This window comes from Dermochelys coriacea, chromosome 18, assembly GCF_009764565.3.
Source record: "Dermochelys coriacea isolate rDerCor1 chromosome 18, rDerCor1.pri.v4, whole genome shotgun sequence".
Lineage (NCBI taxonomy): Eukaryota > Metazoa > Chordata > Testudines > Dermochelyidae > Dermochelys > Dermochelys coriacea.
In genome coordinates, this window is record NC_050085.1 from 9902423 (window position 1) to 9920530 (window position 18108).

The following is an 18108-nucleotide window of genomic DNA, read 5'->3' on the forward strand; positions in this document are numbered from 1 at the left end:
TTGTGGGATGCTGCTCCACAGTGTGATAAAATTCATAGCCGTAATCGAGCACGCTCTAAACAGTCAATCTAGTACAAGCTGTGTTTTAGGATCAGAATGCCCAATTCAGAAGCAGTTTGAAATCCAGAGGGAAATAACCACTTCTGCAAGCAAGACACCTTAATGCCCCCTTTAAGATGGAAAAATGCTGAAATCACTCTGTCCATACGGTACATTCAAATTAGGTGTGACCTGCTCAGGACTGTTCCATTCCTAATGAACGCATCCAAGGCAACACCAAGATGGAACCTATTACCCTCTGAATACATTAACGGAGATATTGACTTTGAGCACATGCTGTTTAACTGAGTAAGCATTAGCTGCCTTCAGAAGATCTTTACCTGGGACTTATTGGAATAATATAATAGACTTAAACTGTAGCTAAACCTGAAAGAAACAGGGAATGCAGTGGAGTGAAACAGACCTGGACCGCAGGTAGACACTGCTACCTAGACCCTACTGAAAATATGATAACACCACAATGATGGGTTGATTGTTAGTGTTCTTATAAGGGGCAGTATGGTTTAGTGGACTTGTCAGGTATGGTCTAGTGGACAGTATGGTTTAGGTCCTGCTATAAATCTGCTGTATGCTCTTGGCAAGTCACTTCACCTCTCTGTTGCCCCCATCCCATTCTTCATCTGTCCAGTCTTTTTAGACTATAAACTGCTTGGGAGCAGAGATTGTCTCTTAATCTGTGTAGAGCACACAGTACAATGGGTTCCTGGTCTTAGCCTCCTGGTGCTGAATCTCCTGGTCTTTGTATGTATCACTGGCTCGACAGCACCTATTGCCTTCTCCTATCTATTCCTTTCAGGATTTCAGGTATCTCAGCTAGCAATGGGCAAAACTCAAGATTCGGACAGTCAATCTGACAAAGCAGCCAGAAATTCAGGTGTTTACCTGAAGTGCCAACCAAACTAGATAAACCTCTCAGGTCCATTAAATTGGTCAGGAAATCTTGAGAGAATGGGTTTCTTACAAGAGTTCCATTACTATTACAATCCACCTAGAAATAGTGTGAGAACAGCCTTTATTGCAGTATTTCAACACTAGTCATGTCAGAACCCAGAAGCATCAATCCACGTGAAAATGAAGAATACCGAGGGAGGTAGATAACTAGAATTTTAGGACTTTGGGTTTACATTCAATGCAAGTTTCTGATGAAGTATCAGGAGTGTTTGCCCATCTCTAAGCCTCCCTGCCCTCCTGGGGCCTAGTTCTGAAGTTTTCAGAGAGATAAAACTCCTGTTGGCTTAAGCTGGGAGATTGCTTTCAGTAAGCTTTTTATCTGCATGATGATTGGAGGATGAGAGCCTATATCTGCTTAAAAAAAAAAAAAGTTAGCCACCCAAATCATATTGAAATTCAATGGGAGTTTGGCATCTAAGGCTTTTCTGAAAACCTTTTCCATAAACCTTCTTCTCTGGCCTTACTAAGACGCGCTTGGTCCTTGGATCATTATTACTGTTGTTGTCTGTCATGCCTTGTCCCCTTCTACAGATAAGGTTACTTGACTTTGGAGAAATTAAGGCTTCTTCGAACAGTGAAGTAGTCATCTGGCCATGAATGGGTATTTTATATTACTACTTGGGCAGCACTTAGCTTTCTAACAGCTGGCCAGGGAGTTCTGCCAGGAGGTTTGGAATATTTTGCTACTCTTCCCAACCAGCACTTACACACTTTAAAACTAGTTCAGAGCTTACCTCTTGCATCATTCCTGACCTGGCTTTGTTGGGAGTTTATAGTTTGTTTTCTGCTATGGAACAGATAACAGAGCTGGTTTGGAAATGGTTTTCTCATCCCCGCAGAGGTTTTGAGATTTAGAATCTTTGCCCGGGTCCCAAAACAGGATGAAAATTCAAAATCTCAAAATTTTCCCCCAGCAACATATACAGACCCGATCAATCAAAATGTTTTGATAATTTCAAAATCTTTCATTTTGATTTAGACCTTTAAAAATGTTTTAACCTTCATTAGGATAAAGGAACTTAAATTTCAAAATGAAGTCATTTTGATTCTAAAAACAAATCTTCTCATTTTGAAAAATATCAAAACTGAATCTTGTGACAATTTCAAACCTTTTGTTGCCCTCCCACCCAAAACATTTTGGTGAATCAGGAGATTCATTGAACCTCACCCTTTCTTGTGAACGGTTTCAATTTTGATGAATCAACATTTTCAGATGAAAAAAATGTTTAATCAGAAAATTCCCAACCAGTTGTAATAGAGAACAACAGCATGGCCCAGTGAATAGGGTACAGGCCTGGGAATCAGGAGATTTCAATTCTATCCTGGCTTTGCCAATGACCCGGGGTAAGTTGTGTTGCCTTCTCTTTTGCTTCAATTTCCCCATACATAAAACAAAGATAATGCTACTTGCCCTTTTTTGTAAAGCATTTTGAGTGTTTTTCTCAGTGGATGAAAAGCATTACATGGGAGCTAAGTATTATCCATGTTGTCAAGTATGAAATCACTAGACAGAAATCTATTAAAGGAGAAGAAGAAATATATAAATATATCAGTTCAGAGGCTCACTTTCCTTGTTTGGCTTTACGAGCTTTCATATCTACACCTGAGTTGACTGGCTTATATTACAAGGTCAAGTGTGTTATGACAGTGGCTGGACTTGCAACAATATTGCATGCCAAGAATTATTGATATAATGCTCAGAGGCCTGAGATTAAGACAGACATGCTCGATAATCTCTTCTCTAACTGTGCAGCTGAAGACTTTTACTGCCCCAACTGTACTGTGTTTTAAAGCATATTTAAGCCCCATCATTTTCAGTTTAAACTGATTTTTACTGAAAAAAAATCCTGGGTTTTGCAAGAAATATTATTCATTTTTCCCCCAATTTTCACCCTACTTTTGTATCATTCAAATATATAAAAAATAAATTGTTTTATTAGGAAAATACAATACAGTGTATGAGATATATGTATTACATCCCATGCAAAAAGCACCTGCTACTAGGAATTTTAAGTGGCCACAAAGATCCATAGATGGGCTGTAACTTTCTTCTTTGAAATAAGAATTTTCTGGCAACCCCAAACAGCAGTGGGACAGACTCAATGGTACCCTGGGGCTTTTCTACCTCTTACTGCTACTCTATCGCTTTACCCTATGAGAGTCAGGTCACTTCCTAGCTGCAGAAGCACTGTCTATTTTCTCTGACCATGTGTACACTAGAGGAACAGCTCTTTCCTTTTAACTCAGGTTGGCTAACATCTGTTAACATCCTAGTGCAGTTAATTAAGGCAGCTGCAATTTTGACCCATGTTACCGAGTAGGTGTAAATCCTAGAGGGAAGCCTAGGGTTTACTTTGACCTGCTAACATTTAAAACTTGTCTTTACTAGGATTTTAACACATTAGTTAACATGTTAAAAATGCACCTTTTTCCTAAGGAAGACAAGGCCCCATGGTGAAATTCTTGCTTGAGCAGAGTACCAGCACGTCATATGAACCACTTAAGCTCTCAAAATAGGGCTTATGCTGTTTTTCTAAAGGGGGTGATTTCACCCTGTGTGTGTAAATTTATGATGGGGTCGAGGCCTGTCTGAAAAAGCGGTCTACTATGTAAATTCATTTTGGCTACCCCTCAGCTCCTAGCTTGCCGGGTTTCCCCATATCTGTGGCTGATAAGACAAACTTACACATCTGTGTCAGTGATGATATAACTGGCAAACACAGCTTTAAACATGTGTTTCATTTGTTAACAGAGTGAATACAAATAAAAACAAACATTAAGATATTTGCGTGTGTGTTCATTCACACACGTTCACTAATGTTTGTTCATGATAAAATCGTCAAAACGATCTTAGACTCATAGAATATCAGGGTTGGAAGGGACCTCAGGAGGTCATCTAGTTCAACCACCTGCTCAAAGCAGGGCCAATCCCCAATTTTTGCCCCAGATCCCTAAATGGCCCCCTCAAGGATGGAAGTCAAAACCCTGGGTTTAGCAGGCAAATGCTCAAACCACTGAGAATTGGTCTGAAATCAACAAGATGAAATTCAAGGGAAAAAAGTGCAAGATACTACACTTAGGAAAGAAAACTCAAATGCACAGCTAGAAAATGGGGAATCACTGGCCAGGTAGTCATACTGCTAAAAAGGATCTGGGGGGCTATAGTGGATCATAAATTGAATGCAAGTCCACAGCACGACACAATTGCAGAAAAAGGCTAACATCATTCTGGGGTGTATTAACAAGAATGTCATATGTAAGACAAGGGAAGTAATTGTCCCACTCTATTCAGAACTGACGAGGTCTCAGCTGGAGCACTGTGTCCAATTCTGGATGCCATGCGTTAGGAAAGATGTGGATAAACTGGAGAGAGTTCATAGAAGTGCAACATGAATGATTAAAGGTTTAGAAAACCTGACGTATGAGGAAAGAAGAAAAATCTGGGCATGTTTAGTCTCGGGAACAGGGTACTAGGGAGGGGGATCTGATAACCATCTTCCATTATGTTGTTATATATAGGATTGTTCTCCATGTCCACTGAAGGTATGACAAGAAGTAATGGGCTTAATCTGCAGCAAGGGAGATTTAGGTTAGATATTAGGAAAAACTTTCTAATCTAGGGATAGTTAAGCTCTGGAACAGGCTTCCAAGAGAGGTTGTAGAATCCCCATCATTGGAGGTTTTTAAGAACAGGTTGGACAAACACCTCTCAGGGATGGTCAGTTTACTGGGTCCTGCCTCAGAGAGGGGACCTGGACTTGATAACTTCTCAAGGTCCTTTCCAGCCCTACATTTCTATGATCCTATATATTCACATACACACGGGCATATACATAGATATTTATTATGGGTCAGATCCTCAGCTGGTGTAAATCAGTGTCACTCCATTGAAGTCAACAGAGCGATGCTGAATTACACCATTGTGCCCAACATTACAACAGTTTAAGAGCACACGCAGCACCGAGTGAAATTGACTGGGACAGAACAAAAGAGGGAAAAGACAGGGGGAGAGAGTAAAATGGAAAACACTCTAAGAAAAATGAATACATGTCCTGAAGGTTATGAATGCCATTTAGCAATAAATGGACTATGAGGACAAAAAAAGCCCAATGTGGATGAACTAGGAAGTTCAAAAGTAATCAATGGTCAGAAAGAGGCATATGAGAGCAATAAACCATCAGGTGCAGAGGCAAAAAAGAATGTCGACTGGAATCAAGAGAAGAAAAAAGTGATAAGAGAAAGCAAAGGGAAATTGCACTGGGGAGGTTAAGATATATACAAAGTGGGTTTCCCCACAAGTGTGGAAGACACTAAAGGTCACTGAAGGGGAGAGTAGGGGAAGATAGCAAGAGCAATTTGTTGACAGTCGGAATGGATGTTGCTGAAATATAAAGAAGAAAAGTATGTGGATGCATTGCCTTGGCATTTGGCAAGAAAAATGGGCGAGATGCGCTTGAAACAGCTCCGTGATTCCCAAGAGGAGGGAGGAGAGTGAACCCCATTGTGACAGGTAGATAAAATGTGCAATAAAATTTCGCATATGAAACCTGCTTTGCTCTTCCAAAGTGTCTTTTGTCAAAAGATCAAAAAAAGCAGTTTACACATTAATGAATTTATCCTCCCATAAGGCAAGTCAGTGACATTATCCCCCTCTGACAGAGGGGGAAACTGAGTGATGAAGTGTTGCAAAGATGCTGAAATTAGTAACAACAGACCTGGTTTTATACTGTTGACTGATGTATTGAGGAGTGATTCTGAATGCTGTTTCAGAGTAGCAGCCGAGTTAGTCTGTATTTGCAAAAAGAAAAGGAGTACTTGTGGCACCTTAGAGACTAACAAATTTATTAGAGCATAAGCTTTCGTGAGCTACAGCTCACTTCATCGGATGCATTTACCCCGATGCTGTAGCTCACGAAAGCTTATGCTCTAATAAATTTGTTAGTCTCTAAGGTGCCACAAGTACTCCTTTTCTTTTTGAATGCCGTTTAAATATCTGCTTATGGCTGCAGTTATCTTGCTTGTAGTGTTAAGATTAATCTATTTCTTAATTTGAAACATGGAAGCTTCTCCTTTAAAAAGAGGGCAGGACCCATGGCGGGAGCTCTTGCAGATGTCTGTGAAAAGCGTGTGCATGTTGAGAAATCTATGGGCAGCCTGAGAGTGGAGAAGATGCATCCTGTAGGAAGCTCTCTAAGAAAAGGTCACAGCTCAGGACATAATGATGTTAGCCCCTTCGAAGAACTAGTCTCATTTATCACTGAAGGTGTAACCATGATTTGCCCAATATTACAGCATTTGGATCACAGTAACAGTGAGATTCAGGGTCTGGAGACCTACCTGTGTCATATTGCTTGGCAACAGGAAAAAAATTTGCTTGGAGGGACTTAACAAGAGACCTGACAAGCTGGGCAGAGGCAAGGCAGACCAAATTTGGGGAAACAATAGCCCCATTCTGCAGGTAGGGAATTGAGGCACAGAGAGATCAAATAACTTGCCCAATGTCACACTGTGAGGGGGCTCTGGCTGAGCCAGGAACTGAGCCCTGATCTGCTGAGGATCAGCCAGCTGGTCCTAATCACAAACCACCCAACTTCTTGCTACCCACACAACCCTGAAAGAGGTTCAGAGAAGATATCCAAAGCTGAAGCTGGTTCTATCAACTCAGCAGAACCCTCTGATGCTTTGGAGATTGCCCCATCACTAGAATTTATTGGAGTGGTGGTTGGTTTGTCTCTTGTTTAACAGCTGTTCATATAGGCGATGGAGGCACTATAGACATCTGAAAATGTTTGCTGCCTGTTTGTGCCCACCACAAACAAATCTGATCACCACATTGCTTAGCAACGGAAGATTCACTTTTAGGACTCTTGGCCCAGAGGATTATTTACACCACGCAGACAAGCCTTGTTCAAGTTGCCAGGTGGAGCATTTTCATATTGTCTGTTATTAATGCTTCACAGAATCAAAGTCACTACATTTTAACGAAGCAAACTTTTAACAGTGAAGGTACTCTGGGAAAATAGACAATGTTGGTTGAAATGAGGGTGGAGAGAGACAGGAAGAGGAAATGAAGATATTTTTAAAATAAATCTGCTCCAAAGCTTAGGAAATGAGTTGGCTGCTTAGAAATATTAATACAAGAAGAGAGTTAAGACAGATATGGAGGACAAAGGAAATCAGAAAACCTATAAAGAAAATAAGAGGATTTCTGACAGGTGAGTCATTGTGAAATGTCACCAAAGAGTGTGGACAAAACTGAAAGGGTATGAAAAACAGATTAAAATGTACAATCAGAGCAGGATTGTCCATTGGGTGCAAGTACAAATATTGGAAGGGCAGGGACGGTCTTATGGCTAAGAACTGAACTGGGACTCAGGAGATCCAAGTTTGATTCATATCTCTGCCACAGATTTGTGCAATCTTGACTAAGTCAACTGATCTTCCTGTGGAAGATTTCTCCATCTGTAAAATGGGGACAACAATCCTTTTTGTTTTCTACCCTTTGTCTGTCCTGTCTATTTAAATAGTAAGCTCTTCAGACAGGGAACATATGGCCACTGCCCAGCACAATTAGCTGGAATCTCTAGGTGCTATCGTAGTACAAATAAAGAATAACGTTTTGATTAGTATTAACTAACTAACAATCAACAAAGGAAGTCATTAGACCCAGGCATAAAGTAGGAAATAACACAGGAAGAGGATATATGTAAAAAGCAAATACTTTGCATAAATGTATCAATTTTCATCCTAATATCTCAAAGCCTTCTACAAACGTGAATGAAGAAAGCTTCCCAACACAGCCATCTGGTAGGTTAGATATGGTCATGCTGATTTTACAGATAGATAAACTGAGGAACAAAGAGGTTAACTGACTTGTCCAAGGTCCCACAATAAGTGAGTGGCAGAGCAGGAGTGAGAAAGCAGGAGTTCTGACACTGATGCTCAAATGCAGTAGACTATATACCTGACCATTTATTTTCCTTTGAAATCTCAAAGGAAAACAGATGCCAGAAACGAACATCTTTCTCCCCCAAGATATCTACAAAGCGCTGTTCAGAACTCCCATGGAAATATATGGGAACTGAGTGGGAATTAGGTGGCTGAGCTTCATGCAGATTGTTAAGAACAAATACAATCCATTGGGTCAAAAGGCACTTTACAACCTCTAGTACTCCTGTCTTCCTTGTCTGCCTAATGTAGCCGTCCTGGCTTTTCATTACATTACCCGTATTTAAGCTGGTGCTTGCAGTGGGTTTAACTCATCAAGCAACTGACCAGACACAAAACAAAAGCAATGTAACTGTTCACCAAGTGAAAATGCTATTTACATAAACAAGGGGGAAAAAAAATCCAGTTCAGTCCCTGTTACTAACTGGGTGTGAAAATCTCCTCCAAGACAGCTTTCTCCTCTCAATGCAACACGGAGCCTCCAGTCCTCACCCCTGCTCCATTATTCTGTGCTGTTCACCTGGGGGTAATCAAAGCAGGGAGTTTGCTTCCTGCTCTTCGGCTGGGGCTGATGCCCCTTGTTGCACAGTGGGTGTAACAGGGTAGCCATCTCCTGAGTTCCCCTTAGGGCCTGAGGTCATTGCAGCACCCTGCCTCTGTCTCCCCCTCTTCAGGGCCCCTGAATAACTCCACACTGTCTATCTCATCAACAGTCCTTCTTGGGCTCTGATTTTATCATCACACAGCTCCAGAAAACAAGCACCAAAACTTTTCTACCAAACCTGCAGATGGGCAAAGTCCCTCGGCCCTGCTTTCTGAGCACCAGGGGAAGATGCAAGGCTTGGCCTGCCTTTTTTGCCTTCTTTCCAAAAGGAAACTTTCAGCTGGGTCTTTTACCCAGCCCCATCTCCCTTCCTCAGGGACCACTGCAGGAGACCATCTCTCCCTGAACCTTGACTCCGCAGTTCTGCTGCTCTGGCTTCCTACAGCACACATATAGGGGCTTGCTTGCATGCTTGTGTGCGCGCGCGCGCGCGCGCTCTCGCTCTCTCTCTCTCTCTCTCTCTCTCTCTCTCTCTCTCTCTCTCTCTCTCTCTCTCTCTCTCTCTCTCTCTCTCTCTCTCAGCCAGTTCTGTTCCCTTCTAGCTCTGATCTCACTGAAATGTCCTCTGACCCTTTATAGGCCAGGTGAAGCCCTGCTCCCTTAATTGGCCCAACTGGGCACAGCTGCTCTGGCACAGGGATGCTGGACCTACTTTGGCCATAGGGCTAGCCACCCTCTGACAGTGGGACTAAATATGAAAGAGAGGGGAGAAACCTCAAGCTTTCTACGGTCAGTTTTTTATGTTTCATAACATCAAGTATTGGTATCATCCTGCCACCTGGATAAAGCAATAGGGGCAGATCCAGATAGCAGTTTCACCAATGCAAATAAACAGAGTCACTCCAGATTTAAAGCAATGTAATTAAGATCCAGTGTTAGCCCATTGTTCCTCTACTGGGAACATCTTTTTATTGTCTTTAGCAGTAAATAGTAGCTAGGGGAAAGCTGTTCTTTCCTCTACAGCATTTCATGCCAGAAACTCAATGCAAGAGCATTTCTGGTGCTTACAATAATCAGGTTACAGTGAAAATTATTACATTACAGTACAAATACACACAAATATCACACAGCCCAGCAGTGTGGCGATTCTGAAGCAGCAAGGAAATACACTGTTTTTTTTTCCTTAAATGTAAAGAAACGGGGAAAGATATATAATCATTTAACACAGAGACTGCACTCTGTATGTTTTCAAATTCACCATTAAATCCTTCTTTGGGGAGATTGGACATTTATTGGATGCTGTATCAAGAAGTAGCTCTCCAGTGACATTCAACAGAATTTTGTATCAAAGCAGAATCCATCACAGCACAATCCAGCTTTGCAAACGTGCTGGGAATGTCAATGGAAGTAAATTACATTATTGTGGGATTATAGATAGGATAATGCATAAACAAGTGGCGATTATAATGCTATAGTGCCATCACGGGGAATCTGATAATGCACCATCAAAACCCTGGGATGGAACTGTAGCTGTATAATAAACACCACTCTTCTTCCAAGCCTTGTTCTGTTTAATATTTTGCATGCTGCTATTACAAGAGGGGACTGAAGCGTTTGCTATGGTAACTGCTGCCGTTCCCTGAGCCAAATTCAACACCAAAACTCTGAGACGGGGGGATTGACAATGGGAAGAGGAGAAAGCATGTTGAGGAAGGCAGACTGTGATGGTTTAGAAAAGAAAGCTTTGTCCACCCCAGGAGGAAAGGCCGTCCATGCAAAGCAGAATAACTGGATGGGCATATTTAACAGAGTTTCAAACTGTGTGTCGCACCCTCCCCAAAGGCTAGTCTGCACAAAGGAGAAGAGCCTACTACTGCTGTCAGCTATCATAGTCGATCTGTTAGATCAGAAGCTGGCGATTTCTTTTTGGCCCTGAAGGTCCAAGTTTCAAACTCTGCTGATTGCTCCGATTGTTACATGTACATTTTGCGGTGTGTAAATGCTTTCCCATAATGCTTTCTGCTTCGCACTGAGGCTATGGCACTGTTGAAAGAGCCAAGATGACAGGGAGTCCCACAATTTGGAATGTCGTCCTACAAAGCTAAGTTGGGGAAATACATCCTGCAGCTTAGACTTCCTGTGCTAGGCTATTTTCAAAGCTGTGGCTTTAGAACTGCTGAAAGGCTCACTAAAATTATGGTGCCATCTGCTGTGCCATCTGCAGGAAACTTTGGGGGGTGTTCATTCTCCCGCCCCCTCCAAGGGTCATTGGAAGGGGAGGTCCCTTAAGAGGACCCAAAGGAGGCACACACTCCCCTGGTTTGTATGGTGGCTTGAAAGACAAGGGCAGCAAGAACTGGCCTCAGGAGCAAAGCAATTGGAGGTAGCTCCAGGGTTCAGAGCCCCTACATCCTTCATAGATTTCAGCATCACCATGTGAACATTGCAGCCCACAAACCAGCGGGCCAAATTCCAACATATTTGCAAGTGCAATTCCATTGACATCAGCAGAACCACACCTGCTCGCCCAGATGTGAAGGTGGCCATTCGTTTGCTGGATTTCCTTCATTTTCTGAATCCTGGCCAGAGCAGCTCTCTTGTTAATTTGCAGTGGCATCGTCTTCAGTATGGCTCCTGCTACGTCCTTTTAGCTTTCCCCCTTTGTTCACTCCATGCGTCATTCAACTCAGCATTCATTAGTACTGACAGACAGTCAGTCAGAGGAGACAGCTCTAAGCGGATCTTGAAAGGCGAAGGTTCTATGTGGATAAAGGTTCCACAAATTTAGCGACTGATCTGAACCTCCATCACAACATTTCTGGCCCCTGCTACTTCCAGGCAGGGCGGGAATACCATAAGGCCATCCCCTTTCAGGGTATTTTGGCAATTCCTGTTCCAGTTCGGTCCTGGCCGTAAACTGGAAGCACAGAGGCTCATGGAAATGAAGAACCCTTGAGAACAATTGGCTCAGCACAGGGCATATGAAGCATTGCATGAGACAGGCCCAGCTCTCTTAATGGGGGGAGATTCATGCTGCAGGTCCTCACCCTTTTTTTCCTCCTTTAAAGACAATACTGCCTAGATCTTTTCTTTCCTCCCTCCTTCCACCCTCCCCCGCTCCTTGTTCAGTAGCTCCTCTCTTGTTTCTTTCCCCTGATTAGTTTCTACTATTTGTTTTTCTCACTCTTCACTTCTACAGCTCCCCACCCACCATTTCTTTTCCTTCCCACGCAAACAAAAATAACTACTCCAGTTAATATGCTGCATTCAGCCACTCAAGGAAATGTCCTGATAAGATCCCTTTGGCATTCTGTGCTAGAGTAATGCCACAGAGCTCCTTGAAGTTACTCTGGATTCTCAAGTAATTTGAGAGCCAAATTTGAACCCAGGATTTAGACACCGCTCTCACCCACCACTCCTCCCTCCCCCAGATAATCTGCCTCATATTTTACATAAGACTCAGTGAAAGTTGGAACAGAAAACCTGCAGAATTTGCAAACACATAGATATATTGAATTAAATAAAACAGCTTGTTCTTACCATTTAGGCCTTGTCTAGACTGGGATTTTTATACTGGGCTATAGCCCTCATGTAGACATACTGCCATCGTGCAAAATAGTTGTGACTTACTGGAGTAAGTGCTGTTTTACACTGTTACAGCACAACTACATAAGGACTTTGCATTGGGGTAGCTGTAACTAGTTCAAATTTCCCTTGGCAGACCCTTAATCTTAGGACCAAATTCTGTTTTCCATTACACCAGTAAAATCCAGAGTGATTCCAGTGAGTTCACTCGCATTATTCCAGATTTATATGGATCTATCAGCAGAATGCAGCCTTCTGGACATTAAAGATGCTCAGAAGTTTTAGGCATGATTCACAGTACAAGGAACAGAACTACAAGAACTACAAAGACTTTGCATTTATTGTAAGATGTTTTTAGTTTAAAGGTAGGCCTGAACAAAAATTTCAGATATCCTCATAGATTCATAGGCTACAAGGCCAGAAGGGACCACTATGATCATCTAGTCTGATCTCCTGTATAGAACGTCCTCCCAAAAATTCCTAGAGCAGCTCTTTTAGAAAACCATCCAATCTTGATTTAAAAATTGCCCATGATGGAGAATCCACCACAACCCTTGGTAAAAGCGCAGCATCCAAATCTGGATCTAAATTTTGTCAGACTACTTTTTATCAAGCTCTCATCTAGGATTGTTCATCTTTTGCTCTCCAAGTGTTTTTCAAAGGAAGATCAGTATTATACTCCTCATTTTATAAATGGTAAACTCAGGCATGGAGAAGGAAGTGACTTGACCAAGGTCATACATCAGATCAATGCAGATCTTCTAATTTCCAGTCTGGTATCCTATCCACTAGACCATGCTCCCTCCCCCTCTATGTGGTGGACTCTAATGGGCCCACCCCAAACCATGGATTCCAAAAATGACGTGAACTTTGGGGAAGTTTAGATTTGGCTCTAAAACTTTGCAAATCTCTGTATTCTACTATTATTCTTTGGAACTTCATATGATCCATGAACTCTGTCCATGCACCCTATTCTTATCGAGAGCTCTGATAAGCATAAACCTTTTGGGAAGTTCTCAGCTTCCCAGCAAGTGACGCAGTAAGTTATCAGCATCATTGTATATATATATATATAAGGATCACATTGTTTTAGGCATGGTGCAAACACATGGTGAGAGACCATCCCTGCCTCTAAGAGCTTAGCGTCTAAACAGAGCGGAAACTGAGGCACAGAGACGGGACGTGCCCAAGGTCACACATATAGCAGATCAATTGCACAGCTGAGAATAGAATCCAGGTCTACTGAGTCCCAGTCCAGTACTCTATCCATCCCAAGTGTTATCTTAGTTTTGACCATTATATCCACATCTGCTATACCAAATTCTGCCCCCAGTGCACACCTCCAAGTGTAGCAGTGAACTTGACGGAATAATTAGGTTCCTTGGTTAGAGAAAGTGAACAGCAGATTTTCCCCAGTGAAAGCTACTTAAAAATACTATGGGTGAGTTGATAAAACTATCCCAGGGAGAAAAACATGTTTTGAAGTGAGTAATGAAGAAACCCCTATTTCCCCTTGTTTCATCTCAAACTCCCAAAGTTTGAGCCTGGCTCTTGTTGCAGTAAAAAAATAATGATGCTTGTCTTTTATTTCAGCAATTCAAAGGTTACTACTGCTGTGTCCCCAGCCTTACACGCTGAAAAAAAATGGCTGGATAGACATCCCTGTAAACATATATAATTCTTGGTTTAGATGCTTCATAAATCATATTCTTTATCCCGGGGGCAGCCAACCAAATTCTATTATTGCATTCTCATTCTAATAGGCCCCAGCTCCATACAGTAAATCACACATTTTCCACAGCTTTCCATCACAAAATAAAGAGTCAAGATGAAGAATCTGCATTTCAAATAATTGTTTGTTGTTATGACAACATCGTGTGAATTTGTTCTGGGCTGAATCTCTTGCAGGCTTGGATTCCAAAGCATTTTTTTGAAGCCTTTATTCATAGAGTGGTTGTGAAAGACATTTTTATATATTTATCTCTTAGAAAACCATCAGCCTTCCGAGGTTAGCTCAGTGTGGTATAAACCATCCGGGGGAAAAAATCAGGGCACGTAATTCCAGAGGACAGGATCTAAACAGGCTACATGGTAACTTTTCCTCCACACAAACTTTACTTAAAAATACAATCCACCGAACATGTCAAATGCTCAGTGAAACCTTGCTAGCTCCTACCAGTGTTTAAGGGCTAAAGGGCGTTATCTCAATGCAGGAGCACTTTCTGGCCCCCTTATTCATACTGGATAGCACTTTACTTCACAAGTGGACTTTGCTGGGACTATTTGCGGAGGAAGGGAATATTCAGTATGAGTCAAGGTATTAGGGAGGGCTTGTCTACACAGCACGTTACCGCATGGCAAACCAGGGTGTCAATCTACAGCGCACCAACTTGCCATGCAGTAATATCCTGTGCAGACGCGGTGACAGCACGGTGCAAGTCGCAGAGTGCAGCTTAGTGTACTGCACTTTGAAGTAGTATGTTAAGTTCCATTCCAGGACTTTCATGTGGGTACAGCTATAGCGTAGAGAGAGGTTACTGCATGACAAGCTGGTGTGCCGGAGAGTCACACCCTTGCTTGCCACGCAGTGACTTGCTGTGAAGACAAGCCCTCAGCCTCTGCCCCATGGAGAACATGGACACAGAAAATAGGAGGAGAAATATCTGATTGGGGCCTCTATGTCCAATAATTATAAAATAACCCCCCACATACATATTGTTAATACTAGCTATAGCCTTTAAAGCCAGTATGGATCATTCTGATTATCTAGCCTGACTTCCAGCATAACAAAGGCAGGGCCTAGATTCCACCCAATGATTTCTGCATCTAGCCCAACAATGTGTGGTTGAACTAGAGTATATATCTTAGAAAGGCACCCAGTCTTGATTTAAAGAGGCCAAACGATGGAGAATTTACTGCAGCCTTTTGATAAGATGGCTCAACGAATTAAAATTACCCTCACTGTGGAAAAAGTTCATCTTTTTTCTAATACAAGCGTCACTGACTTCAACTTCCAGTCAATAACAACCACCCCTACCTGCATCATCAAAGGCTTTTGCATTGATATTAAATGGGCCCCGAAAGAGTAATATCCTATTTTGAATGTGCAAATTACCTCACCTGTGTTGTTAATTAGGCCTTAAATTATTCAAATTGGAAGAGATTCAGAAAGCTAATTTACCCTTCGACCTCTTGTTTATCTTCTGAACTTCATTCACTTTGGACAATGAAAATAGGTTAGTGAAGTCTGCTGTTTCTAGTCAGCTTCCCTTTCGTCTGTCATGCACCAACTAACACGCCACTGCAATATCTGGGCTGGAAACATTGCAGGGAAATCTCCAGATCCAAATAACTCATTTTCTTATATTTCATGAAAATATAGGTATTTAATAGGAGATTAAAAAATAATACTTGGGGCCTAAATTGCCTCACAATATCTGTAACCTGAGAATATCGGAGCCTAATGTAGAATAATTATTATGTATATTGCTGTAGCCCCTAAAGGCTCCAGTTGAGATTCTGTCATGATTGTGGGCATGTCCATGCCCCTAACTAGTCAAGACAAACATCGGGAGAGTTAAACAGAAGCAGAGAAGTGACTTGTCCAGGATCACACAGAAAGTCAGTGGCAGAGCGAGGATTAGAACCCTGGCCAGGCATCCACCCACAGGACTATGCTGGGCAACATATTGAACAGTCCCATAAGCAGACTGTGCTAAAGGACAATGACTTGTCCAGCCAAGTTCATATCAAGGCACTTTACAACAACCCTGAAATTAATAGTCAATCCATCTGCAGTTAATTACTAACTAAAACACTTTAAAGCCAACAAAGACAGATGTATCCCAAAGTTAGAGGCTCACAGAGAGGGTAAGAATATTCTTGATGTTATCCTAGTTAATGAATTTCAAAGCCATCATGTCTTACATTTTAGTACCACCATGTTTCATCCCTATGATTATATATGGATCCCGTAAAGGCAGGAGGAAGGATCAAAGCTCCTTTCAAAAGCATTGATTTTGATTGAAGGCCACCCAAAAGTGTTTGAAAGGGGTCTTGACACACATATATAATTTCATCCCTCAGCTTTTCCATTCTGGACTGGATGAAAATTGAAACATAAAAACCTGCTGTGCTTACACGTCAGAAAATCCTTGGAGAACCTTGAAGCTCTGACTGTCCACAAAAAAGGAGCATAAAGGCCAAATGGAAGGACTTGGCAACATATGCTTCATGGCCAGGATTTTTTAAAAAGTCTACGGGAATTAGTCATTGGGACTTAAGTGCCCAACTTTCTTTGGTCTGTTTGTAACTCCCAACCTATATCCACATACTACTGCCATTTGCGATTCACATCTATAACGTGTCACCATTTCCTCTGGTTTCTTTCCCTGAGTTGGCAAAGGAAAAGATTGCATTGATACAGTGCAAACATCACCAGCAGACTCCCTTTTTACTGTTAGTGTAATTGATTGCTTCAGTGAGTGGCCAGAAACAGCCTTTCATTCCATCAACAGTAATCAAATACTTGTTAACAATTTTCAGGTCCTGAAGGACCAAGAAAACAAGTTTCTGAGAATGGGACCTTGCTTCATAGCTGTTGAATCTGAAGCAATGATGAAGGGGAGAAAAATTAAGCACAGGTATGCATCCAATTACTCTCCCCAGACCAGTGGGGAAACAGAATATTTCAACTGAGTTTGAAAGAATTGTTGCAAACCAGGGGGCTATAGGGAAGCCCTGGAAATCATTTAGGACTGATTTCTTACAGCAACCCAAGATGCAACAATCCAGATGTCTCCAGCAGAATTACTGCATGGGGGAAGTTTGCCGCCCAAGTTACACATTAATGTCCTCCCGAAGCCCTAGACCTGGTGTGCAATGGAAATTTGTCCCAGTTTCAGAGTCAATGGCCAGCCATTGATGTATCTGCTCCGGTGTAAACCCCAAGTGTAGACAGGGTAAACTGTGATTTGCCCTGGGTGAGATAAGTTCCACTGGTATAAATCTCAGCTTTCCTTTTGTGTAACTTGGAGTTTGCACTGATGCAGCTGGCCTTTGATTGCTGAAATCAGGACAGGTACCCACTGTGAACAAGGCCTAAGCCTGATGAAAAGGTACAAAACTATTCAGCACAGGAGAAAGGCATTGTTCAGATAAGTTGTACCGAACAAACACCATAGTAAAATTTAATTGCTCCATTCACTTCAGTGACTGCATTGATTTTCGCTCTAATTCAGCCATGCCAGCCGAGATTTGGCCAAAATTTCAAAGCACCCAAAATTTCAATCTGGGCCCTTTTAGAGAAGGGCTTCATCTGACCCTCTCGATCTAATCACCCCCAAACTATTTGATTGTACAGTCAGGGTCTGTGGGACTTAGTTGACAGTGGTTTGACTAGGGCTGGCTGGAAAACAAGAGTTTTGTTTCACATAAAAAATTCAAGGTTTCTCTCAATCTCTCCTGTTGGAGCTGGTTCATTTGGTATGAATAATTAAATGTTAATTGGTTTACAGACTGAGAGAGTGACTCACTCTATAGCCTGGTGGTCAGGGCTTTCACCTGAGATGAGGGAGATCCATATTCAAGTCCCTGCTCCATATCTAGCAGAGCAGGGATTTGAACCAACATCTCCCACATTTTATTTGAGCTTCCTAATCACCGGACTATCTGGCTTGGGGCTGTCTCTCCTATTCATATCCATTGTTGCGATGAAATGACATTTTGATGGAAAATGTCCAGCTCTAGGTCTGATCTCTAGTCAATATTATCAAAAGCTCAAGTCCTACCAGCATTTGGGCTCTTCAGGGCCATGCATACAGCTTTCATAAACCCTGAGAGCCTGATCATTGCAAGAAGAGGTGAGACCAAGCACTGAGTTGGAGTTGTGATCACAGAAGTACTCCCTGCACTGCCCAGTAGATATGTACACCATCTGCACAGCTCAGTATATTCAAGACAGCATGGAGAGACATAACATGGACCAGCAGTTTGGGAGCTACCAGAAGTATTTTCCCCAC

The 18108-nt window shown here is 42.1% G+C and overlaps 1 protein-coding gene across 2 annotated transcripts in view; it reads right to left on the reverse strand.

The window, feature by feature from the left end:
- KAZN (kazrin, periplakin interacting protein) overlaps positions 1-18108 on the reverse strand; it is a 728345-nt gene that overhangs the window by 495034 nt on the left and 215203 nt on the right. The window lies entirely within an intron of this gene.